The 17,504-nt window shown below is 35.5% G+C and overlaps 1 protein-coding gene across 3 annotated transcripts in view; it reads left to right on the top strand.

The window, feature by feature from the left end:
* Positions 1 to 17,504, top strand: part of LOC113064983 (adhesion G-protein coupled receptor D2) — a 78,898-nt gene that overhangs the window by 20,819 nt on the left and 40,575 nt on the right. The gene's annotated exons all lie outside the window — the stretch shown is intronic.

The following is a 17,504-nucleotide window of genomic DNA, read 5'->3' as shown; positions in this document are numbered from 1 at the left end:
AAATGTTTGAAAACTTCTATTAAACAATTAAACGTATGCATTTTTTATTAGTTTGTTTGATTGTTACCACACACACACCAATCATTTTTGAGTCATTAAATCTAATAAATAAATGAATAAATAACATTTTTGTGAATAAGTAGGAATACAAGTACTGCATTCCTACAAACTTGAATTTTAACTTCAATTCCTTTTTCATGATTGTTTATACAATGGTACTATTTTTTGAGTCATTCACTTTTAAGAAAAAAATAAAAATAAATTTGAAAAAGTTACCACCAAGAATACAAAACTTACATTCCTACAAACAGTTTGTTTTCTACATGGAAATAAAATCCGGGGAAAAAAAAGCTATTATTTATGCACATGTTCCTTTGAAATAAATATTTCATCTGAAAGAAATCCTAATTGTGAGACATGCTTGTTGTTGAATAGAATCAACTGGTTTAATTCTGGTTTTAATTTTCACATTCTGCTCAAATAAAACGAAAAACAAATAAAACAACAACAACCAAATATCGGTTTCATCTAATGTGAAACAATGAAAATGTGTAAAGATAATGAAAACGGGAGTAGTTCAGAAAACATTCCATCCCTTTTGCTCTTCCTGTGTGGCGGGACTGTCGTTTTGTGAAGTGTCTCCTGCTGCCTGGCCCCTAACCATTGTTTACAAGGATATGTTGATTCGTATTAATCTGGTTCTTGTCGCTTCGGTGGCTTGTGTTGAGAGTTACCCACTCTAGGTGGGAAAAAGCACAGGGCCACTGACAGCTTGGCTCTCGGCTGTAGAGCTGCTCTTTTAACACTGTGCAGATGTGGTCTTCTGCTTTGTTTTTCTAAGTAATTATCGTCATTGCGTCAAAGCATGTGCCAATCATCTTCCTTTGAGTTGAGCCCAGTTCAGGTCGAAAACCACCTTAATGCTTGAAGTGCCTCAAAACTCGTCTCAGCTGGACTCATTAGCTCTGAAAAAAAATGCAATGGTTGAGTTTGGTTCGCTGGCAGTTTTTAGTTCTATGCTTGTAGTCAATTTTAAGGCTTTTCACCTCTTCATACCAAAAACGCTCAAGTTTAAGTTTATGCAGAGGTCAATGACAAATGGAGGGATGAGATCATAAAAAGTTTGAAATTTTTAATTTGTAATTTACTTTTCTTTTTTTTTTTAAACGACTCAAATATTTTAGAGGTGTTATCATCAAGAAAAATAAATAAATGTTTTTTTTTTATAGACTTTGAATGCACAATTTTTGAAATAAAAGTTCCCGGATTTTTTATTTATTTAATTGTTTCAATAAATGTCATGAATCTTTCTTTAATGTTATTTCACTTGACCCAAAGTAATCGTGCTTTTTCATGAAAAGGTCAAAACGTGTGATATTCTTGAACAGCACAATGATATGCATGGATCTTCTTTGTAATAAAATCTCCAGTTTTAATGCATCTTTGAATAAATTAGTCGATTCACACCAACATAAAATAATATAACCATCATAATAATATACATGTTAATATTCTTCCAGGAAGGATGTGTCTAGCTCAAATGATCAGACAGTAAGAAGACTATTTCACAGCGGCGAGGAGACAAAGCCTAAAAACACAGACTGTGAAAGAGACAGAGACTAGAAAACGAAGACGAATGAAGTGCTCATGTCGATGAACTACCATTCGTTTTCACTTAGGACTCCCGTGAGTCGGGGACGACCCTAAACGCATGTGACGTCCACACCGAGTTATGCTGGATAAGGATTGATGCTCTCTGTGTAAAGTGTTTTAACTGCATGTGGCACGACTGGGGCATGTGCCATTAACCCCAGCCCACTCAAATCTGAAGAAGAAAACAAGACGACTCCCAGACACCCTTTCCAAGCGGCCTTTATTTAAGATGTGGTTTTTGTTGTGCAACCTGCAATAATATCTAGCTTCAAATAATCTTATTTATAGTACAGAGTACATCAGATTATGCTCAAGTGCATGATTGCAGGTGCGTGATATTGAACACAGAACTGAGCTGCTGCGTCTTTAAACAGTAGATTTCCTGCTTGCGTCTGAGGAGGCCAACTCAGAGAGATCTGGGTCCGAGCAGATCCCTAGTCCCAGCTGTTCTGTCTTAACCATGTGAAGCCTGACATTTTTCTTGCTTTCAGTGTAAAGTATGTAATTAGAGTTTGTCTGAGATTGGCAGGGCGGTCTCATGCGTTCTGACAGCGGGGGGCACTCAGATTTGGTGGTGGATGCCTAAGTATTTTTAATTAAACAGTTTTTTGGCACACGGGGCCCGCTTTTCTCCTCAAGTTCAAAGAGTGTGGCTTGACCCATGTGTTAAGAGTTTGTATCAATTTTCTGAAAGGATGTTTGACTTGGCCCTTCGAAGCATGCAATGTGAAATTGTCTTGTTTAAAAGCAAATTTGTTTACCATTCACTCTCGCTCCCTCCCTCTCTCTCTCTTCTGCACACATGTGGGCCATGAGCTTTTGGTGTTTAGTTACTTTGGATTCTTATTGTCGTGCCTTTTCTTTTTCTTTCATTTTAGGCCTGAACGCACAAAACAAACAAATAGTGAAATACACTGGATGTCAAGATTTAATGTTCAGTTCTATGAGAGATTATCTGTGAAACATTTTCTATTTTTAGGCATTATTTTATACAGGAAACCTTTAGATTGGGATCAGTACATTAGATATACCATACCATAGCAGATGTCGTTTATTTAGATTATCAAAAGAAGTTAAGATAAAGTCAAGCTACTCTTTTGGGAAAAGTTGATTTCTACCCTACAAGCCAAAAGTAGCTTGAAGCTCTGTAAGAACACATTTAAAATAATAATTAATAATTATTTAAAAAAGTATGTCATTTATTTAAATAATAAAATGCTTAATTATGTTTATTTTATATCATTTCTTATATGATTTATTTAATATATATACATTATATATAAAAAATTAAATGTGGATTATATGCAAGTTACATAATTTGTAATACAATTTCTATTTAATTATGCAGTCTGTTATAATTATTTTTATACAATATTATAATATTAACATATATTACATAATGCACACACAAATTATGTTTTTGTCATTTAAATAATAAAATGAATAATTGTATGATTTATATAATTTCTTTTATGATTTATGCTGTTTTACATTTTTATTATTATTTTTTATATAATATACATTTTATATAATTTTTTTATTTAAAGGGGACCTATTATGCCCCTTTTCACAAGATGTAAAATAAGTCTCTGATGTCCCCAGAGTGTGTATGTGAAATTTTTATTTTTTATTTTTATTTTTATTTCAAAATACTTTACAGATAATTTTTTTATAGCTTGTTAAAATTGCCACTTTTAGAGGATGAGTTTTAATTTTAATTTTCGTGTCTTCCCCTTTTAATGCAAATGAGCTGGTGCTCCAGGGAAAGCTCCGCCAATACCGGTGCAAGCCTTTGCAAATAAACACTCCACTATTAGTACAAGCCTGTTATCTTTATAGAAAATTCCCTCAGTTTAAAAGTCAGTCATCTGATTGTACTGTGCATAAAAAAATACACCTTATTAATTACAGGGATGGGAGCACGGCATTATAAAAAAAACTCATGGTGCCATCGCAAACTTTATAAGCCACACTTGTGATTATGAGCTCGACTAATTCCAGCGGTCGACTTCACATTGCTTTCATATGCAATTTTAACTCCCGCTTTCCTATTCACAATCATTCTGGTAGCCCTTGAAGGCAGCATCAGTTAAAACAGAAGGACAGTGGTAGCTTTAGCAACATTAGCCTTACAGAGTGCCAAGAAAGTCTTTCAGAAAGGCAATTTGGAAAACTAATGTGTGATACTTAATTCTTCTGGAGGTGTAGCTGGATCACAAACAGCTGGCACTGCTCCATCCTTCAGGAGAAACTTTTGTGCAAAAACTACTTTATACTGACCCTCATTCACAAAGCAGTCTGGTGTAAATAATTTGCGCTGACATAAACAAATGAGTTAAAAAAAAGGAGTGGGTGGATTTTTATCATTATAGGATGGTTGTGTACAACATGTGAAACAACATGTGAAAGTGAATTTTGCATAGTAGGTCCTCTTTTATATATATATATATATATATATATATATATATATATATATATATATATATATATATATATATATATATATATATATATATATATATATATATACACAGTACAGACCAAAAGTTTGGACACACCTTCTCATTCAAAGAGTTTTCTTTATTTTCATGACTATGTAAATTGTAGATTCACACTGAAGGCATCAAAACTATGAATTAACACATGTGGAATTATATATGGAATTATATACATAACAAAAAAGTGAGAAACAACTGAAAATATGTCATATTCTAGGTTCTTCAAAGTAGCCCCCTTTTGCTTTGATTACTGCTTTGCACACTCTTGGCATTCTCTTGATGAGCTTCAAGAGGTAGTCACCTGAAATGGTCTTCCAACAGTCTTGAAGGAGTTCCCCGAGTGATGCTTAGCACTTGTTGGCCCTTTTGCCTTCTGTCTGTGGTCCAACTCACCCCTAAACCATCTCGATTGGGTTCAGGTCCGGTGACTGTGGAGGCCAGGTCATCTGGTCCAACCACTAGACCGATGATGCCATCATCACTGCCATCCACTTAGCACCCACACATCTAGACAAAAAAGACTCATTCATCAGAATGCTGTTCATAAACTTCAGTACAGCATTAACACAATCATCCCTCAAAAGCTCATTCACAAACTGGTCTAGCTGGGGCTCAACACTTCACTGTGCAACTGGCTGTTGGACTTTCTGACTGGAAGATCTCAGGCAGTACGTGTCGTCAGCAACACATTCAGCACCATCACACTGGACACTGGTGCCCCCCAAGGATGTGCGCTGAGCCCTCTCCTCTTTACTCTACTGACACACGACTGGACACCGTCACACAACTACAACCTCTTCATTAAGTTTGCGGATGACAAGACTTTGGTGGGTCTCATTAGCAACTTAGACAAACCAACCACAGAATTGAAGTGCGCCGCCTGGCCGGGTGATGTATTGACAGCAGTCTCTCTCTGAATGTGGAGAAGATGAAGGAGATCGTTGTTGACTTCAAGAGAGCACACGCTCAACGTGTTCCTCTGACCATCAACGGTGCGACTGTGGAGAGAGTGAGCAGCACCAAGTTCCTGGGTGTGCACATCACAGAGGACCTCTCCTGGACTGACTGACCTCACTGCAGCACTGGTCAAGAAATCACAGCAGTGTCTATACTTCCTCCGCAAACTGATAAGAGCCAAAGCCCCGGCTCCCATCATGTGAACTTTCTACAGAGGCATCATCGCGAGCATCCTGATGAGCTGTACCACTGTGTGGTATGGCGCCTGCAATGCGTCCTGTCAGAAGACTCTTCAATGCATATTGAGAGCAGCTGAGAAGATCATTGGTGTCTCTCTCCCCTCCCTCCATTACATTTATGGAACCCGTCTCACCCATAAAGCCCTCTGCATCCCCTCTTTTGCTTCCCCCCAGCTTCCACATCCCCAGGTCCTTCCACTCCCTGACTCCTACTAACAAACTCTGACCTGCACCAGTCACTTTGTGCAGCATTGGTCTGCTCACTAACTCATTCAACTACCTCTTCAGTCAGTTTAAATAAAGAACTGCTCTCTGAACTTTTTGTCACTTTAAATCAGTCTGAATAAGCTCTTTTGCACTACAATCATTTTATCTGCACTAGGGCTGTAGCTATCGAATAGTTTAGTAATCGAGTATTCTACCAAAAATTCCATCGATTAATCGAGTAATCGGATAAAATGTGTTTTTGCTTAATTAAAGTGCAATATTAATTATACAAGAGAAAATAAGTCTCCTGGGTCTCTTAAAATGAACAACTAAGTTTTTGTTAAATGCATATAATGCAATGCATACATCAAAAATAAACATTTAATCATTACCCATTGTTTCTCTGTCTGTACTTGTACTGTGAACAATGACAAGAAAGTTGACAGATGAATTAAGTGAATTGAAGTGCCATTCAATTGGGGTTTTAAATAAAGCATTTTCTGAGATGCACATTAAACATTAAACACATAAAACATTGATTTACTTTGTCTTTTAATTATTAAAAATTAAGCAAACTTAACTTTTGGGTAAACAAAGGGGATTTACTATTAAAAATAAAACATGGAAGAAATGTTGTGTGATTAAACTTTAGAAAAAAATAATGTTTTATTTATTTTATTTTTTTAGTAGTAGGCTATGTACATTCTGCTGAACAATAGTAATACCTCTCTGGCAAATACTTGTATTTAAACCAAACCGGACTTTTATTTTGATGGGTTGACGTACCTGTTTTCTGCATCCCGGAAATCATAGGGCCCTGGTTGTGGTAAGCCAGCTCTATCTTGCAATGGACACAGGCCACGACGTTCTCTTTACGTTTGCCCGCGCACTCAAATAAAAACACTGTTGACTCCTTGTGTCTCCTTCCGCTTTGTGGGTGATGTAAACGCGTTGTGTCACATTAAAAAAATCATTGCCAAAGAACCTGACGTGAGATTTAAAATAAATTAAAAGAGGCTTCGAGGCAGAGGAATTTGCTTCGATCATTTTTTGTAATCAATTTACTCGAGGAATTGTTTCAGTTCACTGTACATGTGGAAGAATTGACAATAAAGCAGACTTGACTTATTTATCTGGAAAAAAAACATTGTGATTTTTTTATTCTCAATTGTGAAAACATTTGCACTAAATACAACCAGTAACATTTTTAAATATTCTGAAATGCTTTAATGTAACTAACATACTATTTATGAAAAAAATAATAATAATAAAAAAAAAACTAAAATGCTGTACAGGATGTCAAATGTTTGTCATCTGTTTGAACTAGCTCATAACGATCGAGTGAGTCAGTTTAATTCAGTAAAATAAATGACCTTATCAACAATAAATATGACAAACATCTTAGGAGTTCTCAGTTATAAAGCTGTGTATGCAATACAATGCAAGCTTTCTTTTCTATTCAATCCATTAGAGGTTTGAAATTCCTCCATCATATCTGATTTCAGAGTATATAACATGAAATAGTTTGGCCTTCGAGAATTTGCTTAGTAAAATATTCTCTGAAATGGCACAAAACCATAATTTCTTTATAAATGTGTATTCTATTCTATTCTATCATATGTTTACACCTTTATCAAATCTGAATGTGCGATCTTGTGATGACTAACCTTCAGATGCATCTGAGCATCCATTCAGTGTATAACGAGATATTAAACCTTTGAATAGTATTTGTAACAAACAGCCGGGAAGGCACAGAAATGCAGATGTTATAATGATCCTGATTGTTGTTTTTTTCTGAGACCAATTTGAGAGCAGAGAGGGTGTTTCTGCTGTATACGCGGTTGCGCTCTGCGATAGCAGGGAACATCTGTTTTGCGCTTGTTGTTCCTCTTGGCTGCTTCTCAATTGGATTTCCTCAAGCAGGTCCAAGAGCTGTCACCTCTGCCAGGCTCTGTTAGCTATCACCGCTGGACCCTATATTAAGAAGGGCTTTCAGGGCTAAGTTAATAACTCTCCCCGCCTCTCCTGACTGCCTCGCGCTGCCTCTTCTGTTGGCTGCTGGGTGGCCTGTGGGTATCCCTCCAACACTCTCGCTTTCTCATTTTCAGCTCCTCCCTGCCTCAAGAGGGCCTTATGTGCACTCATTCTGCCTCTACGTTTCTCTCTCCTTCACTCACAATTTGGATAAAGGTGCGGTCAAATTAGCAAATTTTCACCACAGTTCTGCAGGCAAAAAAATGTCTGTTGTCAGTAGTGTAATGATGCATGCAGCACAGCTCACACTGAACTTACTTTCAAGCCAAGCAGCTGTGGTGAATCTGTGTGACCCAGTCGAACTTGTTGCAAAATTCTGGCTTGTCAAGTCAAAGTCAAAGTCTGCTTGTCAATTCTTCCACATGTACAGCACATACATACAGAGAATTGAAACTGAATTGAAACGGTCCCTTGGTGCATTCAGATAACACTAACAGAAGAACATAAAAATGCAGATAAATACAGATTTAATATATATCAATATTACAAATATACAAATAAGGACATGTAAAAAAAGATAAATAAAGCAGCACAAGGCACTTGGCAGATAGAGTGCAAACCAGTGAAAGAAATAAACAGTCCAGATATAATGGTTATAGTGTAGATTGTGTAGGTTTCTGTTGAAATGACTGGAGTTTGTAAGAGAAAATTTGCTGAATAATGGTCAGTGTTGGTTTTTGCTGCAGATATGAATGATTCCTCAGATCACTTTTACTTTTATAAGCAATCACACTTGACGGACACAAAAATGATGGAACAAATTCCACACAGCACTCATTTTCATCAATATCATCATCTCGCTCCCTCACTCTTTTTCAGATCCCACTTGTCCTTTCCTGCCTCCTTCCAGGACCTTTCTGGGTTTTCAGAGCTGACTGGCAGAGCGTTAGTTTTCTTTATTTCACCAGTGAGTCAGACCACCCTGTGCAGGCATATGAAATAATTTTGGCTACGCGTCGATAAATCGAATAAAATTATTTTGTCATTGACGGGTATAATTGTAAAGGGCAAGAGTTACAGCTTCTAACCCGCAGTTTAATATGTCAAAAAGTCCAGGGTTGGAATCAAATCCACATAAGAACCAGTTAACAATGTTTTTATTTAACAATGTACCTTTAATAGCCGTCTCTTGGCTGGAAATCACAAATTAGAAACAGATAGCTGATTACACATCAAAACACAACTTTAGAAAGCTCAGTGTTAATCTGAATTAGACATTTTAATCATTAAAAAAAGTTGTTTATTTATGATCTTTCCTTTTGCTGTACCTCTCAAATCAAACTTTCTTTAAGGAGGCCTTTAGACCTAATCTAGACTTTCGGGGGGCTAACATTTGGAAGTCTACATCACTTTCAACCTTTGGTTCACGTTCTCCTGAAGCGATGTGTTTCACAGCTGGGCCTGGTTTTGAAGCCTCTGACATTCTCACCACCCAGCTAAACATGTCTCCAAACTTGACCCGGTTTGTAGGTTCTGCAGTACATCAGCGTCAAGTCCCAACGCTGACATTTGGCCCCTTTTTTAAAAGACCGCTGGCACTTAAAGTAAACGTTGTGTATACAACTTAATTAAACTGTTTTTCTGGAGGGCGTCAGAGACATTAGCAGGTCTCTTAAAAAATGCGTGAAAAGCGTCTTTTTCTCGCGCTCCGATTTCTTTTCTTCCAGAGCTGTTCTGTCTCATATTTCTGTAATTATTGCCACATGCAGGAGGCTCTGTCTGACACAAACAGAGGAAGCCTGGATCTCGTGACCCTACCCAGATTGATACATCAACTTTAGTTTGACAAGAAGAGACGTTTCTTTGGGTTTGCTGTGCGTAATCCTACCAAGATTAAAGTCAGAATGGGTGTCCAGAACATTTGATATTCCATTAACTACAGAATAGTCACTCTTTATTTGTTAAAGCACCACATTAACGACGCATGTTTGCTGACCTTGGAAAGAACTGACTTAAATGTTATCATCTGCTGTCACATTTTTGAGCAGCATTAGGTTTTACTTTTCTATCTAAATAGATCATATGTGTGTATGGCCATACTTTAGTTTGGGGTCCAATTTTCACTATTAACTATTAACTGACTTTTGCTTCAAATAGGCAACTAGTTAATAGCAAATAATAATCCAAAAATATCATATAAAGTATAATGGTTAAAAACTGACAGGTACCATTTTACTGCACAGTGAGTATGTTTTGTTTGGATAGTTTTATGTACATTTTGCTGATTCATACTTTCACTTTTATACCGTGGTATTAGTAATTTTACTTGAGTAGATGATCTGAATAATGCTCATGTTATTAAGAAGCTAAGTTAACTAGCTAAAATGACCTAGCTATCAATCAAGAAAGTTAATTTGATGGTTATTTGATCTGTAATGTTTATATCTATATTATCAAAGTAGTGACATATTTCCAGTTGTAATTTTTTTTAATAATATTAGCATATCAGATCCATATCTAATCTCCTTGATGTATCTTGCCGAGTGGTGATGACTGATATTATAAATGTGTAAGTAGCAGTTAACAATGTAAACAATGAGTAGTTACAACCAAGGAGCTAGAAAGCAGCAACACTGGGCTGCTGAGTGTGTACATCTCAACTTTGATCTGTGTAGATTTTTTCTGGGTTATTATATTTTAGATTTTCCAACGTTCTGGTTCAATGAGTTTAAATAGATTTTTAGCTTTATATTAGGTAAAGGTATTTTACCTTTATTATTTTCTAAAAGTGTGGGTCATCTTTTGAGTCAAATGATTACATTTACTCAGTCAGAATAAGAACTCTATGTATGTACACATATACATTTTCTGCCCCTATATCTTAAATTTTGAGTTCACGCGTATTCGTATTGAACCGTTCGGTACGAGGCTTTCGGTTCGGTACGCGGTACGCATTATGTACCGAACGGTTCGTTGGACTAATTAATTATATTTGGAAAATAAATAAAAAATTGTGAAATATAATGATATGCGTTCAACAAGGTAGCCCAATAACCCAAACGACGTAACAGGCAACGCCCCTGACACCCACGAAGAAGAAAAAAACCCACCAACTTATATGTTTATGTTAGGCTACTCAGTCAGGCGCTCGCTCACTCAGTACGCGCTGAAGGCTCGTTGCAAAATGGCCAATGCGTTTAACAGACCAGAAATAGAAGATCCTCCAGTAACCAACAGGTCTGGTGTTTGGGTGCACTTTACCAATCGATCGGGGCATCCAAACAAGCACGGAAATCAAAATGGACTAGTACTGTACTGTGTCAGAATTTCCTGAGCAGTACGATACAATTAACAGGCCTGCACATTATTAGAAAGAATAACTGTTATAAATAGAACGTATGCACGGGCAGTTTTGAAAACTCCTACCTTGCTCTTGGCATAGTGCAGCGCAAATCGCGTTGTATCTGAAGGGCAACGCTGAGCCCAGGGTCCAGCGCCGCGCATACCGCGTCCTGTGTGAAAGACCCTTTAGCCTTTTTGCAACGAGCCTTCAGCGTGTACTGAGTGTGCGAGTGCCTCTGTAGTGGAAAACGCAGGTTTTAAGAACATGCTTAATGTAATTGAGCCCCATTACAATATTCCTTCACGAGCCCATTTCAGCCAGACTGTAATTCCTGCTTTGTTCCAAAAAACACAAGCCCTATAGAGAACCAATTGAGTAAAAACACACTCAATATAAAGAGTTATAGAGTTCCATATAAAAAGTTACATCTTTGTATTAGTTCATAACTACTACATCAATATAACATTTTCATTTTCTTTTATAAGGAGCTGTTTTTGTTTTATACAGTATGCTGCTAAGAAAACACCATAGAAGATGGGTAAAGAATAGCTCCATCATTGTTCAATGTAAAAAAAACAAAAAAAAAAACATACGTTGTTAGTTTTAATAAATAATTTTTTTGTTAAAAATCAAGGAAATGTATCTGCAAATTTTTCTTTTTGCTGTATCTAAAACGTACCGAACCGAACCGAACCGAGACACCAGTGAATCGTATCGAACCGAACCGTGAATTTTGTGAACCGTTACACCCCTAATATATATATATAATATTATTATTATTATTGTAAAAAATTAACTGTATGCACACACGCACATTTAGGAGTCCTTTCACCCAGAGCAGATGTTGACAGCCATCTGGCTTGCTGGTGTAATTGTGGGTTTCTGTATGCTTGTGTGTCGCACCAAGCAAACTAGCCTCTGTTTAAGATTGCCCTGAGCATAACCCCAACCTAGCCTTCAACTCCTCTGTAAAATCACCAGCAAACCACACACACACCTGATACCCCTCATGTCGTCATCAAAGTCCCCTGTGCTATTCACTAAATTGAGAAATTGGTTCCAAGTCTGAACAGCAAGGGGCTGGTCTTGCGGTTTTCCATGGATAAATTAGTTGGCTAGATAGATACTGTTTCCTTTCATTGCTGCTTACTAAAATCAGATGCTGTGGATGTTGTTCGGTGCTTATTTTCCCTCCAAACCCATTGATGTCACGGCATCCTTTCATCCTGTCAGCTTCATTTGTTCCTGAAGTAGTGTCACCCAGCATCATGTATATATATTAGGGCTGTCAAATGATTAAAATTTTTAATCAAATTAATCAGAATTTTCAGTGGATTAATCATGATTAATCACTATTTGTATTTGTATTTGCCACTACACCTGAATCCTAACCATTTTTTTTCTGAAATGCATACGAAAAGATAAATAACAGGACACAGATACATAATTTTCATGTATTGTTTCATCATGTGGTTCTTTTTTTCTGAATTTCAAAAGTTTAACATTTCCTTAGATCAAATTTACCTGAGCAATATATCAAACCATGCCATTTAACTACAGATAGTGTAAGAGTTTTAGGTGAACCAGTGGTTAAATATAGCCACATATCTATGAAATTATGGATAGAGAAACTCAAAAGAATGAACTCAGAAACAAAAACATGTGCCACCATCACATAAGCAGCACTCTGGGCACTCTTGTTTTTGGGAGGTGTTCATTTGCTCTGCCACAATACTTTAGGATCGATATTTTCACATTCTGAAGGCTTCAAGTGCCAGTAAAACCAAGTAAAAATGCATATGCTTTCCCAAACAGCTGTAATTTTCGCTGCATTGCATGTAGATGTTCTGCGCATGCGCAGTGTGAAACACAGGACGCTATAACACAGTGATCCTCAAATCAGGTTCGCGAGATCCACTTTCCTGCGAAGTTTAGCTCTAACCCTAATCAAACACGCATGAGTTTGCTAATCAGTGTCTTTAGGATCATTAGTAAATCACAGGCAGGTGTGTTTAATTGGAGTCTGCGCTAAACTCTGCATGAAACTCGCGAGCCAGATTTGAGGACCACTGCTATAACAGGAAGAAGAAGCTCCAGCGTATCAACTACCAAAGTCGTCTCTGTTTATCGAGCTTGGCATGAATGTATTTGAGAGTAAATGGGGTAAAACCTTAAGCTTCTTCGGTGTTTTCGTCGCTGCGCTCGTCGCTGTTTTTTACTATCTTGAGAATTCAGAGATCGACGAGACTTTCCTGAACTGAATAATTTGTCACACTGCGCATGTGTGAAATGCGTTAAAAAATTTGACGTAATTAACGACAAACAACTAATTAACGCCGTTAACGCGCTATTTTTGACAGCCCTAATATATATATATATATATAACAGCACAGAGATGGAGAGCTGTCCCATTCTCTCTGCCCATACACTGTGTCTCTTTAATCATAGTTTTCATTTCAGTACATTGAAATTTTCCTTGCCAAGGACAACGTCATAAATAAAGACAAAAAAGGGTTTTGCGGAGAAAAATTTTGTACCTGCTCGCTCCCTAACTTTTTGTGCATTAGGGGACCGGCGAAGGGATAAAAAAGACGAGGTGGTCATCTGTGAAAATGTATAATCATTTATTACACGGCCGCCGGTGAGGCGCAGTAAGTAAAAGCGTGAAGGCAGACATCCATAAAAAAGGACGTGAAGGCCCTAAATGAAAAGCAAAGTGAATTTCTGTATCCTGTCATAGGTAATGAGGAACAAGGGTCTTTCTTCTCGAAGGAGTACGGTGCATTCACATTCACTTCAGCCTGGCACACAGATTTGAGAAGGATTTATCTGTCTTTGACATAGAAAGGTGCAGGCATGAGTAACCTCAACTAAAATATTTCAGTTAATGATTCCATCTGTATCTACCTGTATCTACTCTTCATGCTTTGTTCAAACTCACCTTAATACTACGACTACTACTACTACTAATAATGTATTTTATTATTATTATTAAGTATATATTAGCAAAATAAAATACTATTATTGAGGAGTACTATCTAGATATAGAAATACTATTAATAATAAATGAAAAAACAATTATCCTTGACTACTTCACTGACTGAAAAAGAAATAATAATACCACATATATTATAAATACATATTTCTTAAAAGTTTATAAATGTTTATTTTAACAGATATTTATTTAAATTAATAGATTATTATTATTATTATTATTATTATTAGTTGTTGTATTAAATACTGTATATATTCACATAAATATTCATAATAAGAAATATTTATTAAATTAAATTTTGTTAAATTATTTTTGTTAAAATTATTACATTTATGAAATTATTAAAAGACATTTTGTTCATTTAAATGAACGAATATTTATATTTTTAAATACAAATGTATAGGCCTTAGTTAGGGTAGATGCTATAATTAATTTGCCACATGAAATTTGCCAACAAAAACTTTTCTGTGAGTGATTATAATATAGTCTATTCAACTTTACAGCGTGTAATGTGTTTTCATTTATGTCATGTCCTGTTTATTGGAATGAAATCAGTTCCGAATGCATCATGTTCTCTGGGGTGGCGCATGTTTTTTTAGAACACAACATTTGCTGGGTCCGACTGCATTCTGTTTTTAAACAACGGAATTGTTTCCTAATTAATTTTGTTAGGAGATAATTTATGCTTTTTGTTTGATGTATAGCAATACAATCCCTTTGCATACATTTTCACCATTTTAGAGCTGAGTTCAAAAGAAATGTGTTTTTTTCCCCCGAAACACAATGCATTTAAATGTGCTCCATTTTTCCATGTTTGTTTTTAGCTCGTCATTAATGAATTAACTTTTTAAACAATCCATCATTATTGTTTTGGTGCCATTTTATTTTTATCTCAATTATATTCTAATTGATCATTTTTCATAATATGCAAGGGATGTTTTTCCCACTTTGTTCAGAACACAATGAAAGCTTAAACACAAATAAGGCCTATGATCAAAAACATGATAATTCATTTGCAATACTAAATAGGAATTTGCAAAACAATGGGATGCGTACCACATTGTCTTTTACCCCCCGCTATCACGAGGTATTGACTCCTTAGAGGAGTCATGGGTACTGTAGCGCAGTATTGAATTCAAATGACTTTAAAGGAAAACTATGGTTTAAAACATTTAAAACAGGAAAAAAAATCTCAACAATGTTACAGATTTTTCACTTAATGTTTCCCAAAATATAATTGACCAGAATTTAGGATTAGTAGTAGTAGTAGTTGTAATAGTGAAGATGATGATGATAAAATTTAAATAATTAAATGTATAATTTAATTAATAATAATTATACTATACTTTTATATAAAACACTATTGTATAAAAATTAGGGCCGGGACTTTAATGCGTTAATTGAGATTAATTAATTACACAAAAAATAACGCGTTAACTAAGATTAATTAATTACAGAAAAAAAAATTCCCGCATTTTTAATAACTTATTTTTGCACCGCGGAACGTTTCTCACTGGATTTGTTTCGGCGGGACCGATTATACTGAAGCACCAACTAGCGTTCGCATATCACCGCAGCAGCACATCGAGCCTCAAGTATCACCTCAACGCAAAATATATAGCAGCTAGCGTGGACACTTTATGTTGAACTATGTATTATTTTGCTGGTGCTACAGTTTATGTTGAACTCTTTATTGTTTTGGCCAAGGTTATTGAGAGTTGGACTTAGTATGTTATGGCCTCTGAAGCAGCAGAGAGATGTTTTCTAATAGTCAGGGTTTCCAATGTTCTGAATGTAATTGACAGTATTGTGTTTTACTTAAAAAACTCTTTACAGAAGGTTCCAGCATCTATAAGCTTCCTGAATTTCTGAAATGTACTATTTCTAAATTGTTTCTAAATATGCTATTGCCACACTTCATGGCAAAAATTGCACTGGTCTGCTAGACTTGGTTGAACAAAAATAAACAATATTTTGTTGCTTAAGTTTATGTATTCAGTCATTATTTAATGGTATACTATAAATTCATGTGAAAAAAAAATTACTTCTCACTGTTCTCAGGTCAAATATTTATATGCGATTAAAATGCGATTAATTTCGATTAATTAATTACAAAGCCTCTAATTAATTAGATTAATTTTTTTAATCGAGTCCCGGCCCTAATAAAAATTATTAATTATTTATTAATATATTTTATTAGTAGTATTAAATTATTTATGTAAATCAATATTAATCTATTAATTGTAACATTTATTTAAAAATTTGATGATTATTATTAATATATTATTATGTATTATTATTTTCATTTAAACAAATATTTACCTTTTTATTATAGCTTAAATAAATAAATATACAAACATTTATTTAAATAATAATATACCTTAATTTAAACAAATGAGTGATGAAGATTGTGATGACGTTATCTGTAAAGACATTTAATTTGACATGAAAATTGCAAGAAAAAAATCTTTAACATGGTGATGTCGGCTCTATATTTTTGCTATTTTTATTTTTATAGACTAGTATAGGAAAAACTAATTTCTCTTTATTTTCTTTTTTTTATGATTGATGTCACTGCTACTTGGACAGTAGTTGATAGCGTAGCATGGCCTCATGGGAGATCTGCGGCTCCCCAGAGGTGATGAAATGAAGAGGGTTGGCATCACAGGCAACATAGTGGACATCTGGAGCAGACCTCAAATCATGTTGTCAATGATGATGCATCGTGATCCAGCTGTGGCAAATTGGACGTTACAAACTCTTGCCTGATTGATCTCACTCTATAACAGCTGTCAGACAGGACAGATATTAGGCTCACAGAGCAAAATACGCCAAGAATCTCTTCAATGGGACATGAAAAAAAAACTCTTCAATGGGGCATGAATTCTGCTAGTAATCGCAAGATTTTGAATATAAGAAATGTAGACCTTGCATTTGTGAAGTTAATGCATTAAACTAGACCAGTGCTAAAAAGTATTGACTTTTGGGCATATAGTCAAGAACATTTTCAAACATGACAACAAAATCTAATTAAAAAAGCACAGAGAAGTGTTGATCTTAAGTTAGTACAACTTTTGATTTACTTCTGTATCCAATCCCCACATCCATAGAATTTTGTGCCCGCTTTCTTTACTTAAGGGCAGTTCATTCGTTCATATTTTAAACCTGGCTCTAGAGTTGAAATGGTTTTTCTTTCATTTTCTAAGCGAAGACTGATAGATATTAACTGTAAAGAGCAAAATGTGTGAAAACTCACTTTGTTGAAGATAACGTGGCATTGCTAATAAGACTTTAACTTTAAATTGATAATTCAACAAAAAAGTCATTCCAAAACTTTTTTTGTTCCATTAAAGGATTTTAAATCACCTTGAGGAAAAGTAAATGATGATCTTTTGATTTTCAGATGGACTAATTCCTTACCATTTTGTATTTTTGTATCGCAAACCGGATCTTTCTTTTGCGTTTTTCACATTCTTTGAGAATGTACATCCAAAAATGCTTTTCTGGTCTTGGAAAGTGTCAGTCCAGCTTTTAATTGACCCTCACCTTTTTTCTTAATTCATCCGCTTTTCTTTTGCTCTCCAGACCTGCAGATGCACAACTCTTCTACTCAATAGTTACAACCATGGAAATAATGA

The sequence above is a fragment of the Carassius auratus genome, chromosome 47 (assembly GCF_003368295.1).
Source record: "Carassius auratus strain Wakin chromosome 47, ASM336829v1, whole genome shotgun sequence".
NCBI classification, from domain to species: Eukaryota; Metazoa; Chordata; class Actinopteri; order Cypriniformes; family Cyprinidae; genus Carassius; species Carassius auratus.
Note: the sequence above shows the minus strand (reverse complement) of the source record. Positions and strands in the feature narration are given on the sequence as shown.